The sequence below is a fragment of the Delphinus delphis genome, chromosome 10 (genome assembly GCF_949987515.2).
Source record: "Delphinus delphis chromosome 10, mDelDel1.2, whole genome shotgun sequence".
Lineage (NCBI taxonomy): Eukaryota > Metazoa > Chordata > Mammalia > Artiodactyla > Delphinidae > Delphinus > Delphinus delphis.
Window position 1 is genome coordinate 90335685 of NC_082692.2, and position 14980 is coordinate 90350664.

At 37.8% G+C, this 14980-nt stretch overlaps 1 protein-coding gene across 1 annotated transcript in view; it reads left to right on the plus strand.

Moving 5' to 3' along the window:
* Positions 1 to 14980, plus strand: part of CNTN4 (contactin 4) — a 959269-nt gene that overhangs the window by 136198 nt on the left and 808091 nt on the right. Inside the window, exon 2 of the mRNA XM_060022925.1 lies at positions 13852 to 13892. The gene's annotated coding sequence lies outside the window, so the exon portion shown is untranslated. The remainder of the gene's footprint in view (positions 1 to 13851; positions 13893 to 14980) is intronic.

Sequence of the window (14980 nt, forward strand, 5' to 3'; positions counted from 1 at the left end):
CCTCTGTCATACACAGCAGTGTGACTGGAAGCAAAGGTGTGGTAGTTCTGCTGCGACTTAGGTGGACTGCAAAGGATCAGTTGTTAAGTATGTCATTTGTTGAGCTAAAACTAAATGTTAATACCCCTTCAAGGACCATAATGAGTATGACTTGACGAGTTATCTTATATACATATCTCAAATGATTTGCACAGCAGTGCTCATGGCTAGAAAGACAGGTATTTTATACGTAAGACAAGGGACTCAGGGGATTTGAGTGATGTGCCCAGGTAGCCCAGGTGGAAACTCAAGTCTTCTGACTGCAACACCATGTTGGCTAGGGCCTTGTTTTTACGGGGAAGAGCTGGACTCAAATAAAACCCAAGCAGTTTTCCCACGCCTAGATAAGATTGTACAGATACATGGGTTCTTCCCTTTTAGAGACCGACTTAGTTACTGGAACCATCAAAACACAAGTGCACACAAAGGAACTTGTGGCGTATACATATGTCATAGATACTAATGCTTTAGTTCTGTACTGTCCAATGGAAATATACTGTGAGCCAAAAATATAATTTCAATTTTCTGGAACTCACATTAAAAAGTACAATGAAACAGGTGGAAATTTATTAAATATATTGTGTTCAAAATATTATATCAACCTGTACCAGTATTAAAACACTTAGGAATAAGATACTTTACACTCATTTTTTACACTATCTTTTCATTTCTTATTAGCTACTTTAAAAGCACTCAGTAGCCACATCTGGCTAGTGGTACCATATTGGATAGCACAGCTCTAAACACTAGGATAGTAAGACCCAGCTTTCCTGCTTGGGTATGGAAAAGCTCTGAGAAAAGGAAGGGAAGAAGTTTTCCTAATTTATTCTTCTACATCCCCCATATTTTGTTATTCACATGGTCTCCTTTATGTTTAGATTTAAATGTCTTTTCATATTTTTAACCTAACTGGCTAGTCATCTCACTGTTTGATATTCACTCATCGGATACAGAGTTTCTATTCTCAAGAGTTCTCTGAGGAGGCAGTATATCTGTGCAAGGAAATAGATAAGCATGACTCCAGTGATTGGAACAAAATTAGAAGATTCCTGAGGAAAAATTGCTTCTATAATTTAACAAATGCACCTCAGCAACATCCAAGGCTCATGAGAAGCAAATTGGTTATTTTGGGTTAATGTCGGAATGAATACGCTTTTAGTTCACATTTTTTCTCTCTTTGTCATTTAGCTAAAATGAATGGTTGATAATGGTTAGAACATCATTTAGCTACAGAAAGAAGAGAAAAACCCAGAAAATATTTAAGCTACTCTTCAAATCATTCAAACAATTATATCCTAATAAAATAATGGTAATTTTGATCCAGATTACGAGGTTTTTGTGTTTTTCCCTAATCTTTTAGACATTTATTAATTCAGTATAAAACAGTCCTATGGAATTAACACATGATTATATGCAAATTATACTTTTCTGTAAAGAAATTTCCCCAGTTGACAGGGCTTACCAGAGAGCATTTAAATACCATGTTCTAGATGTAGGTATGTGTAGTACACACATTTGCTTTTTTTAACCTTAATGAATATGAGGCTGTCCTCTACTTCTCTGAAATTTTGTAGTATGTCAAAAAATGACTTGTATTACCATCTAATAATAATTACATGAACATCATCATCTAATAATAATTACGTGAACAACTAAGTTTTATCAGTGCTTACCATTAATACCAGTAAAATGCAAATTTTGTTCTGTATACTTTATATGAATTATTTCATTCATCTTAACAATAACCCTATCAGGTAGCCATTACAACCAGGAAGAAGTGCTCCAATGACCATATATTCCTAGACTTTATATTTCTAGAGGAGGCATTTCTGAGTCAAAAAAAAAAAAAGTTTGCTTCTTATAGATACTGGTAAATAATTCTCCACAGAATTTGTACCAATGGATCCACCCACTAAAAATGTATGTGAATGTCTGTTATACCACACACTTATCAACACAGTGTAAAACTTTTGATCTTTGCCAATTTGATAGATGGAAAATATGAAGTTTGAAAAAGTTTTGTTTCCATTGGTGTTTTCTATTATAATTGAGATCATACCCTTTCCATAGCTCTTATCACACCCTGTATCTCAAAAGAGCATTGCCAGGGCATCAACAAGTCTTAAGTGAGACAACCTTGGGGGTGGAAAGTCATGAGAAAAATTGAATTGAGGAAGAGATACAGGAGCTTTTTGACCTTGGCAGATAGATTCTACTTTTATGAAATGCCCTATTTGCCTTTCTGAGGTGGTTTGAGCCCTTTAGATACCAATCTGTGTTCTCACTAAGAAATTGTTAATTTCACCTAATTGCACCAGTTAGGAGCATTCAAATCATCGAAGCATAGCTGATAACTCTGGCCACTATCATTATATTTTTAAAATAATGGGGGTCAGATTGAACTGTTTTGAGATATGACAGTTATTACACGTATACCCACAGAAACCCCAAAGGGATGCTAAGAATTGATGGGCTTTTATTTTTACATACCAGATTCTTAACTGATCCAGGACTTAAATCTGCTGTAGACTCCTCACTCAAAAAAGTCGTAAGAATATTGAGCATTTCATTGTTAGTAGACAGCTTTCTGTACTAGAAACATACTTCGTACCTTCACCTTGTGGCCTGGCCTCTACATAACCTTTTAAGTGGTCAATTAAAAAGCTTTTGCCTCCTTTTTTTTTTTTTCTTTCTTTCAGTCTTGTGATATATTCTGCATTCTCCCTCATGGTTATGTGCACTATCATATAGATAGCCTTTCTGAAAGAGGCAGATACAATTCAGTATGTAGTACTTGATTTTGCATAATACCGCTTAACTTAAGCATTATCTGCAGTGATTGAGGACAGGTGTGGACAGCGTGGGAAATGAAATCCGTTGAGAATCTTCAGATCATTTTTCTGGGTGCTTCTTTCAGTGTTCTCTCTAATAAACCTTTTAGCAAAGCAGCAGTATGATAGAATCATCCTGGATATCACAGTTATTATCTCTTGCAGAGATTTCAAGGTCATCTAGCTCACCCCTGTAATTTTGTAGATGAAGAAGCTCATTAGAGAAATGACTTTTCCAAGAAATTATTGGAAACGTCTGTGCAAACTCCTTGGTTTGAGCCTAGTGAGTTCTCCTTTCTCAAAATTATCCATGCCCTGTTTGAACAAGAAGTGAATGTGCAACAGAAGAAGAAAAGCAAACAAGGACAGTTACCTGGAAAATATACCTGATGTAATTAGTGTTGGCAGTTTTTCCTCCCCACTCCTGTTATTCCATATGATTTCTTGCTCATTTAGGCATGTAACATGTTTTCTTTATTTTCAGATGATAATTGGCCAGGTAGCTTTTAGATTCTGAAATGACGACCTACTTTTTGGCAAGAGAATCGGGAATAGATATTTATTAAAAGGTCATTATTGCATCTAGCAGACATTAACAAACTTCATCAAGTTGTTGAGTTTCTCTGCTTACCACATTTTTATACAGAACTACTTATAGAAGTGACTTTATTCTGGACACTGGACCAAGAAGTCGTTGACAGGGATTCATGCTGATATATCTGATAGGAACATTTATTAAATGCCCTCTTATGGAGCTGACAAGACTGGGTATAGCACCTAGAGTTAGGAGGAAGTAAAATTACTTTCTTTAGCATGAGACAGGTGCATTGTTGATTGACTTTGTCATAAAGGAATTGTATTTTAATCTTCATCGTTACTTCAGATGACGTTCAATCATTTCATCAGTGTGTCCTTCACAAACAGCATGTTGCCTTTGTCTTTTTTTCCTCTTCTATTCTCTTGCTCACTTAGTAGCCCCCATCTCTCCACCAGAAAAGCATGTTATTGCATCTTCAGTACTACCTCGGTCACAAAAGATTCAAGTTTATGCTAAGTGGAGACCAGATACTTGTCTTTCTTTTTGCTTGAAGCTTTGACAAAACCTGTTCACTTGCTTTGAACAGTATTGCTCTGAGTTTACTTTTGCTTGGAAAAAGGGCCATAGGTATTTGGAAAAAATGAGTTACTTATCTTGCTTTCTCTGTGGCATTGGTAAGGGCTTCTGTCTTAGAGCTCACTCAGAACTAACAAAAGAACAAAGTGGCCAAGAAGACCCATAAGTCTGGGTGTTTCAGAAACAAAAAAGATTTATTTTTCCCTATTCTCTTTACCTTTTGACTAGAGCTTGAATTGAATGATTACTGTGAATTGCATGAGATTTAATGATGTTAACATTATCAATTTGTACATTTATCCAGGTGTGAACAGATGTGCAGAACAGGATAACATGAAAGCTATTTAGATTAAGGAGTTCATTAATATGAAAGCTAACTTGGATGCAGTCACAAACAGAGAACCCCACATAACTATCTAGGAAGGGTATATGCCAGCCTGTGTTTGAACATGCTACAGTAAGTATTTAAAATAAATCTGTCAAAATTTTGAAGAAATTAAAATTGTCCTGTATCATTTTATTTTTCTAACTTAAAAAAATTAATTCCCGTCATTGTTTTTCTGTATTTTCGAGGCTTTGTATATCCACTTAAAAATAATCTTCCCAGTGCAAATTTCATAGTCCTTTAACTTGTCTCTATATGATAAGCATATGATGTATTAATGGTTACTATGCCAACTAGAGAACTAGATTTCAACAAAATGCTCTCATTTGATTTTAAATTTTGATGATTGAGAAGTCTAGTATCATGCGTGTTCTTGGGCAATTCATTTATTAAGTGTTGCACACAACCACTCACTATCCTGATTTTAGGTGGCCACTGTGGTGAAGGCATTGCACCTGGTGCTGGAATATAAACATTGAGCACCGTCCTGTTTTAAGGCACATACAGTTTAGTTAAAGTAGATGTGTTAGTAAACCAGTTTAAAATTTAGTGCAGAAAATGTTGTGATAGGAGATGCAGAAAAGACCCATCTTAATTCAGTGGAGAAGGGCTTGGGAAATTGAGGTTGGTGGAGTTGAGTTTAAGGGATGTTGAGTGAATGCTTCCATAGCTGGAAGGTAGCATGAATCACCCACAGTATTGTGAAAATGCTGTGCGGCAGCAATATCATCGTCATGAAGTTACAAGGTGGTCTCAGTGGGAGAAATTGTAAGGTTTACATCATCTGGATCATTGCCAAGCCTTTGTAATTGAGCAGGAAGTACACAGGAGTTGGAGATAAGAAGTCTCATTTTGCTGCTTATTAGCAATGCAACCACACGGGCCACACACTGATCCTCTCTTACTGTACTTTTGTATCTGTCAGCTGGAGATACTGACAGTAGGTACTCAGTCAATGTCTGACTTCATGTTCAAAGGATATCGTGTATCTGGAAGCATGTAGCAAATGGGAAAGGTCTATAGAACGTAACTTCTGAGGCTGGAGAGGGACCTTCAAGATGGCGGAGAAGTAGGACATGGAGATCACCTTCCTCCCCACAAATACATCAGAAATACATCTATACGTGGAACAACTCCTGCTGAATGCTGGCAGAAGACCTCAGACTTCCGAAAAGGCAAGAAGCTCCCCACGTACCTGGATAGGGCAAAAGAAAAAGGGAAAAACAGGCACAAAAGAAGAGGGACACGACCTGCACCTCTGGGAGGGAGCTGTGAAGGAGGAAAAGTTTCCACACACTAGGAAGCCCCTTCACTGGCGGAGATGGTGGGGGGGGGGGGCGGGGAAGCTTCAGAGCCACGGAGGAGAGCGCAGCAGCAGGGGTGTGGAGGGCAAAGCAGAGAGATTCCTGCACAGAGGATCGGTGCCGACCAGCACTCACCAGCCCCAGAGGCTTGTCTGCTCACCCGCCAGGACGGATGGGGGCTGGGAGCTGAGACTCAGGCTTTGGAGGTTGGATCCCAGGGAGAGGACTGGGGTTGGCAGCGTGAACACAGTCTGAAGGGGGCTAGTGCGCCACAGGTAGCCGGGAGGGAGTCTCGGAAAAAGCCTGGAACTGCCTAAGAGGCAAAAGACCATTGTTTCAGGGTGTGCGAGGAGAGGGGATTCAGAGCACCGCTGAAACGAGTTCCAGAGATGGGTGTGAGTTGTGGCTATCAGTGCAGATCCCAGAGACAGGCATGAAGTGCTAAGGCTGCTGTGGCGGCCACCAAGAAACCTGTGAGCAAACACAGGTCGCTCTCCACACCTCCCCTCCCCGGAGCCTGTGAAGCCAACCACTGCCAGGGTCCCATGATCCAGGGACAACTTCCCCAGGAGAACACAGGCTGTTTCAACGTCATGCTAACCTCTGCCGCCTCAGGGTCGCCCCACATTCGATACCCCTCCCTCACCCCGGCCTGAGTGAGCCAAAGCCCCCGAATCAGCTGCTCCTTTAACCCCATCCTGTCTGGGTGAAGAACAGATGCCCTCAGGTGACCTACACGCAGAGTCGGGGATAAATCCAAAGTTGAACCCCAGGAGCTCTGCGAACAAAGAAGAGAAGGGAAATCTCTCCCAGCAGCCTCAGGAGCAGTGGATTAAATCTCCACAATTAACTTGATGCACCCTGCATCTGTGGAATACATGAATAGACCACAAATCTTCCCAAAATTGAGGTGGTTGACTTTGGGAGCAACTTGGGGTTTGCTTCCTGTATCTAATTTGTTTCTGGTTATATGGTTATTATAATTTAGTATTCAGAGCTTATTATCATTGGAAGATATCTTTGTTGATTTGGTTGCGCGCTCCCTTTTTATATTTGTATATGTATATATATATTTTTTTCCTTTTTCTTTTTTTGTGAGTGTGTGTTTATGCTCTTTGTGTGATTTTTGTCTGTAGAGGTTTGCTTTTACCATTTGTCCTACGGTTCTGTCTGCCTGCTTTTTTTGGTATAGTTTTTAGCACTTGTTATCATTGGTGGCTTTGTTTTTTAGGTTTGGTTGCTCTCTTCTTTCTTATTTTAAATTTTTAATAATTAATTTTTTTTTATTTTAATAACTTTATTTTATTTTATTTTTTTCTTCTTTTTTTTCTGCCTTTTCTTCTGAGCCATGTGGCTGAGAGGGTCTTGGTACTCTGGCCGGGTGTCAGGCCTGAGCCTCTGAGTGGGGAGAGCCGAGTTCAGCACATTGGTCCACCAGAGACTTCCCAGCTCCAAGTAATATGAAATGGCGAAAGCTCTCCCAGAGATCTTCATCTCAACGCTAAAACCCAGCTCCACTCAACGACCAGCAAGCTACAGTGCTGGACACCTTATGCCAAACAATTAGCAAGACAGGAACACAGCCCCACCCATTAGCAAAGAGGCTGCCTAAAATCATAATGTCACAGAAACCCCAAAACACACCACCAAATGCGGTCCTTCCCACCAGAAAGAAAAGATCCAGCCTCATCCACCAGAACACAGGCACCAGTCCCCTCCACCAGGAAGCCTACACAACCCACTGAAACAACCTTAACCACTGGGGGCAGACACCAAAAACAATGGGAACTATGAAACTGCAGCCTGTGAAAAGGAGTCCCCAAACACACCAAGTTAAACAAAATGAGAAAACAGAGAAATACACAGCAGATGAAGGAGCAAGATAAAACCCCACCAGACCAAACAAATGAAAAGGAAGTAGGCAGTCTACTTGAAAAAGAATTCAGAGTAATGATAGTAAAGATGATCCAAAATCTTGGAAATGGAGAAAATACAAGAAATGTTTAACTACGACCTAGAAGAACTAAAGAGCAAACAAACAATGATGAACAACACAATAAATGAAATGGAAAATTATCTAGAAGGAATCAATAGCAGAATAATTGAGGCAGAAGAACGGATAAGTGACCTGGAAGATAAAATAGTGGAAATAACTACCACAGAGCAGAATAAAGAAAAAAGAATGAAAAGAATTGAGAACAATCTCAGAGACCTCTGGGATAAGATTAAATGCACCAACATTCGAATTATAGGGGTCCCAGAAGAAGAAGAGAAAAAGAAAGGGACTGAGAAAATATTTGAAGAGGTTATAGTTGAAAACTTCCCTAATAGGGGGATGGAAATAATCAAGTCTAGGAAGTGCAGAGAGTTCCATAAAGGATAAATCGAGGGAGAGACATGCCAAGACACATGTAAATCAAACTATCAAAAATTAAATACAAAGGAAAAATATTAAAAGCAGCAAGGGAAAAGCAACAAATAACATACAAGGGAATCCCAATAAGGTTAACAGCTGATCTTTCAGCAGAAACTGTGCAAGCCAGAAGGCAGTGGCAGGACATATTTAAAGTCATGAAAGGGAAAAACCTACAACCAAGATTACTCTACCCAGCAAGGATCTCATTCAGATTCGACAGGGAAATTAAAACCTTTACAGACAGGCAAAAGCTAAGAGAATTCAGCACCACCAAACCAGCTTTACAACAAATGCTAAAGGAATTTCTCTAGGCAGGAAACACAAGAGAAGGAAAAGACCTACAATAACAAACCCAAGATAATTAAGAAAATGGTAATAGGAACATACATATCGATAACTACCTTAAATGTAAATGGATTAAATGCTCCAACCAAAAGACATAGACTGGCTGAATGGATACAAAAACAAGACCCATATATATACTGTCCACAAGAGACCCACTTCAGACCTAGGAACACATAGAGACTGAAAGTGAGGGGATGGAAAAAGATATTCCATGCAAATGGAAATCAAAAGAAAGCTGGAGTAGCAATTCTCATATCAGAGAAGATTGACTTTCAAATAAAGACTATTACAAGAGACAAGGAAGGACCCTACATAGTGATCAAGGGATCAATCCAAGAAGAATATATAACAGTTGTAAATACTTCTGCACCCAACATAGGAGCAACTCAATACATAAGGCAAATGCTAACAACCATAAAAGGGAAAATTGACAGTAACAGAATCATAGTAGGGGACGTTAACACCCCACTTTCACCAATGGACAGATCATCCAAAATGAAAATAAATAAAGAAACACAAGCTTTAAATGATACATTAAACAAGATGGACTTAGTTGATACTTATAGGACATTCTATCCAAAAACAACAGAATACACATTCTTCTCAAGTGCTCATGGAACATTCTCCAGGATAGATCATATCTTGGGTGACAAATCAAGTCTTGGTAAATTTAAGAAAATTGAAATCATATCAAGTATCTTTTCTGCCCACAATGCTATGAGACTAGATCGCAATTACAGGAAAAAAAATCTGTAAAAAATACAAACACATGGAGGCTAAACAATACACTGCTAAATAATGAAGAGATCACTGAGGAAATCAAAGAGGAAATCAGAAAATACCTAGAAACGAATGACAATGAAAACACGACAACCCAAAACCTATGGGATGCAGCAAAAGCAGTTCTAAGAGGGAAGTTTATAACAATACAATTCTATGTCAAGAAACAAGAAACATCTCAAATAAACAACCTAATGTTACACCTAAAGCAATTAGAGAAAGAAGAACAAGCAAACCCCAAAGTTAGCAGAAGGAAAGAAATCATACAGATCAGATCAGAGATAAATGAAAAAGAACTGAAGGGAACAATAGCAAAGATCAATAAAACTAAAAGCTGGTTCTTTGAGAAAATAAACAAAATTGATAAACAATTAGCCAGACTCATCAAGAAAGAAAGGGAGAACACTCAAATCAATAGAATTAGAAATGAAAAAGCAGAAGTAACAACTGACACTACAGAAATACAAAAGATCATGAGAGATTACTATAAGCAACTATATACCAATAAAATGGACAACCTGGAAGAAACGGACAAATTCTTAGAAAAGCACAACCTTCTGCGACTGAACCAGGAAGAAATAGAAAATATAAAGGGACCAATCACAAGCACTGAAATTGAAACTGTGATTAAAAATCTTCCAACTAACAAAAGCCCAGGACCAGACGACTTCACAGGCAAATACTATCAAACATTTAGAGAAGAGCTAACACCTATCCTTCTCACACTCTTCCAAAATATAGCCAAGGGAGGAATATTCCAAAACTCATTCTGTGAAGCCACCATCACCCTGATACCAAAACCAGATAAATATGTCTCAAAAAAAAAAAGAAAACTGGGTTTCCCTGGTGGTTCAGTGGTTGGCAGTCCGCCTGCCGATGCCGGGGACACGGGTTCGTGTCCCGGTCCGGGAAGATCCCCCATGCAGCAGAGTGGCTGGGTCTGTGAGCCATGGCCGCTGAGCCTGCGCGTCCGGAGCCTGTGCTCCGCAATGGGAGAGGCCATGGCAGTGGGAGGCCCGCATACCGCAAAAAAAAAAAAAAAAACTACAGGCCAATATCACTGATGAACATAGATGCAAAAAGGAGAAATCAGGCTCCCAGAGTTCAGACTATACTACAAAGCTATAGTAATCAAGACAGTATGGTACTGGCACAAAAACAGAAATATAGATCAGTGCAACAGGAAAGGAAGCCCAGAGATAAACCCACACACACATGGTCACCTTATCTTTGATAAAGGAGGCAAGAATATACGATGGAGAAAAGAGAATCTCTTCAATAAGTGGTGCTGGGAAAACTGCACAGCTACATGTAAAAGAATGAAGTTAGAACACTCCCTACCACCATACACATAAATAAGCTCAAAATGGCTTAGAGATCTAAATGTATGGCCAGACACTATAAAACTCTTAGAGGAAAACAAAGGCAGAACACTCTGTGACATAAATCACAGCAAGATCCTTTTTGACCCACCTCTTAGAGAAATGGAAATAAAAACAAAAATAAACAAATGGGACTTAATGAAACTTAAAAGCTTTTGCACAGCTATGGCAACCATAAACAAGACAAAAAGACAACCCTCAGAATGGGATAAAATATTTGCAAATGAAGCAACTGACAAAGAATTAATCTCCAAAATATACAAGCAGCTCAAGCAGCTCAATATCAAAAAAAGAAACAACCCGATCCAAAAATGGGCAGAAGACCTAAATAGACATTTCTCCAAAGAAGATGTACAGGTGGCCAACAAACACATGAAAGGATGCTCAACATCAGTAATCATTAGAGAAATGCAAATCAAATCTACAATGAGGTATCACCTTACACTGGTCAGAATGGCCATCATCAAAAAATCTACAAACAATAAATGCTGGAGAGGGTGTGGAGGAAAGGGAACCCTCTTGCACTGTTGGTGGGAATTTAGATTGATACAGCCACTGTGGAGAACAGTATGGAGGTTCCTTAAAAAACTAAAAATAGAACTACCATACAACCCAGCAATCCCACTCCTGGGCATATTCCCTGAGAAAACTATAATTCAAAAGGAGTCATGTACCACAGTGTTCATTGCAGGTCTGTTTACAATAGCCAGGACATGGAAACACCCTAAGTGTCCATCGGCTTATAAATGGATAAAGAAGATGTGGCATGTATATACAATGGAATGTTACTCACCCATAAAAAGAAATGAAATTGAGTTATTTGTAGCGAGGTGGGTGGACCTAGAGACTGTCACACAGAGTGAAGTAAGTCAGAAAGAGAAAAAACAAATACCATATGGTAACATATGTTTAGAATCTAAAAGAAAAAAAAAAAGGTTTTGAAGAACCTAGGGGCAGGACAGGATTAAAGACCCAGACCTAGAGAATGGACTTGAGGACACATGGAGGGGGAATGGTAAGCTTGATGAAATGAGAGAGTGGCATTGACATATATACACTAAGAAATATAAAATAGCTAGTGGGAAGCCGCTGCATAGCACAGGGAGATCAGCTAGGTGCTTTGTGTCCACCTAGAGGGGTGGGTTAGGGAGTGTGGGAGGGAGATGCAAGAGGGAGGAGATATAGTGATATATGTATATGTATAGTTGACTCTCTTTGTTATTTAGCAGAAACTAAAACACCAGTAGCTGATTCACTTTGTTATAAAGCAGAAACTCATACTATTGTAAAGCAATTATACTCCAATAAAGATGTTAAAAATAAATAAAGTTCTTTTATTCTGTATAAATTATACAGACCAACTATATCCACACCAACTATATTCCATTCTTCAAATTACATCTGGAGAATAACTAATGTTGGTTTATTAAAAAAGCAATTAGCATTTTATAAAGGTCATTATTGTACCCCATGCCTTTTGTTTTGGGACTCCGGAATAATCTAATAATCTTAAATATTTTCCTCAGGAACGCAACATGGTTTTGTTCCTTTTAGAGCAACATACTTTGGTATGAATGGAATGTGAAAATGATAAGCCCGAAACTATCATTTTCAGGCATTCATTTTAATTTCACTCACTAATATTTTGGATATGAAGCTTTATGCTAGGCACCAGAGATCTGCAACATAGATACTATAATCATTTAGTTTAAAGTTCAGTGAGGGCTGTAGTCATAAATGACACAATTACAAAGACAGTTTGTGATAAAAGCTTTGAAGAAGCAAATGCTGTCCTGTGAGTATAGAATATTATGAGAACCTGACTTAAGGTGTTAGAGGACGTTTCTCTTAGTGAAATTTAAGTGGGGCTCCACAGAGTGAATAGGTGGAAAGGGCTTAAAGGAAAGAACATGACAGAAGAAACAGTATGTATAAAAGCCTTGAGATAGGAAAGAACATGGCTCATTTCTACTGAAAAGACTTTAGTGTATCTGGGGTGCAGAGAGCAAGGTGGAGGGTGGTGAAAGGTGAGCTCTTGGGAATATTTGACAAAGGTTAGATGATGCAAGGATTTGTAGGCCAATTAAAGACTGTGGTCTTATTTTTATGACTAATTGGAAGACAGTGAAGCATCTTAAGAGGGTTTGGGTTGGGAGAGGTGAGAATATCGGCTAATGGATAGCAAAGGCATAGGTGGTGTCAGGAGACAATGCAGTGAGAATGTGCTCATTGCTACTACAGGTGAGAGGTAATGGTAGGTTGAGGGAACTAGTGGTAGAGATGGGGAGAGGTTGACTTAGTGGTGGATTGAGTATTGATGCGATGAGAGACAAGGGAAGGTATGTGTGACTCCTGACTTTCTGACTTGATAAATTATGCTGGTGCCGTTCGCTATCAACTCTAGAAGTGGGCCCTTTAGTGGGGAGGGAGGATTGGTATAGGAAGTCATGTGTTTGTATACAGTCACATTGAGTTTGACATCCCTTTAGAGTATCCAAATAGAGATGTCAGGTAGTCAATTGGCTGCATGGATCTAGAGCTCAGAAAAGAAAGTATGAAGGCAATATAGAACTCAAAGAAACATAAATATGTTTTTGTGTTAAGTCCAAACTATCATCGGTATCACCTGGAGTTTAAATTTAGAAACGTATAGTGTATAATTTTTGAGGGTAAAAAAGTGAGGATTTGTAAACCTTGGAGAGCCTTCATACTATTTAAAAGTTTTATAATTGTACCATTTGTCCTACTTTTATAAATTAGATTTCAAGTGTTAAAAAATGTATTCTAAAAATTTGGCAGTGGTTTTCAAGGATAAGGGAATTGTTCTCATGTAGTTTATACGGAATGAATATTAATTGTTGCTCTTTACGATCTTATGTAATTTATCCTTTAATTTCAAACGAGTTTTGACTTTAATATGAAAATTAAATAGTTAATTTAGCTTATTTAAATATATTGCTTTATCAGTATCTTTTTCGTTTCAGATATTTAAATATAGATCATCCTTTTGGCCTTTTTTGTGGGTTAACCGTGACTTACAAAAGTTTTCTTGCTCATCAGGGTATCTTACTACACAGTTTAAGGAATATCTTGGTAAAATCAGGTTCTCTGTAATTGACTGAGAAAAACTTTTTCTCACATAATGTGCCATCGAGACTTTTTTCTAACACCATTGATGCCTCTGGAATGCAACTGATTATTAAAAAAAAAGTCTAGGTTTATGCTTTATTCTAAAATCCATTTCTTTTTTTGTAGGTGATATGCAATTGAACTTGAGATGAATAACATCTTTGGGAGTAAGTACCATTTTATTTAAATAAAAATATATGTGTAATATAATATATAAATATATTTTATCTTTGAGGAATTGTAGAAAAGTTTTGATGTTGATACTCATTGGGGACTACTTTTCCTTATGACTTATGGGATTAATATATAACTTATGTAAATATACAGAAAGCAATAGCAATGGATTTTATATTAAACCATAAGATAGGAGGTGATTTTAAATGTAATATGTGGTCCTCAAAATTCATTTACAAATAACATTTTATTATTAATCTCATTTATCAATGCATTTAAAAACTATACTTTTTAAAGTAGGAAAGTTAACTATCTGAAATTTATTATCTGAATAACTAAATATAATAGACAATGCATTTGTTTGTCTTCCTTCACATATTTATTCAGCTGTAAATCTTTGCATTTTATGAAATTTATATTTTTGCTATGTTAAATTCTAATATTACCAAAATGTGCATTTTGGAACACAACTTACCCCTGTAAACATTATTTTATATGTTGTCATGTTAGTGATCAAATGGTTCTGTTCTTAATAGCAACTATCTCAAAAATCATCTTTTTTGATTTTCAACCTAACATGTTTATATTTTGTACAAAGTTTTCTGTCTTCGTTCCTTTTGGTTTAGTGCATACATCGTATACTGGAGAATTATCCGTTTGTTTTAGCAATTTGTACTTTGGTAGTCCCATGATAATTACATGATTTGTATTTGGTTACCCGATTGCAGATAATCCTGTGGCATTACAGAGTTTAATTTATGGGGAAGATCTGTAGACTTAAAAAGGATTACTGACCATTTAGGAGTGATTAATTAATCAGTATAAAATTGAGTCTTAACTGTATTAATGCCTTTCTAAGCTACACAGAGATACATGCACAGACACACATATTAGCCAATCCCATAGCAAAAATGACCAGATTACAACAAAGAGGTTGGTGTCCTACTATGTTGGGCCATCACAGGAAGTAGTGAGCCAGAGGTTCTTGAGTCAAGTGTTCTGAGACTGTTCATGCTCTCACAAGCTGTGGGATCTTGAGCAATTCATTTTCCCTAAAGTTCACTTTCCTCATTTGTACGGT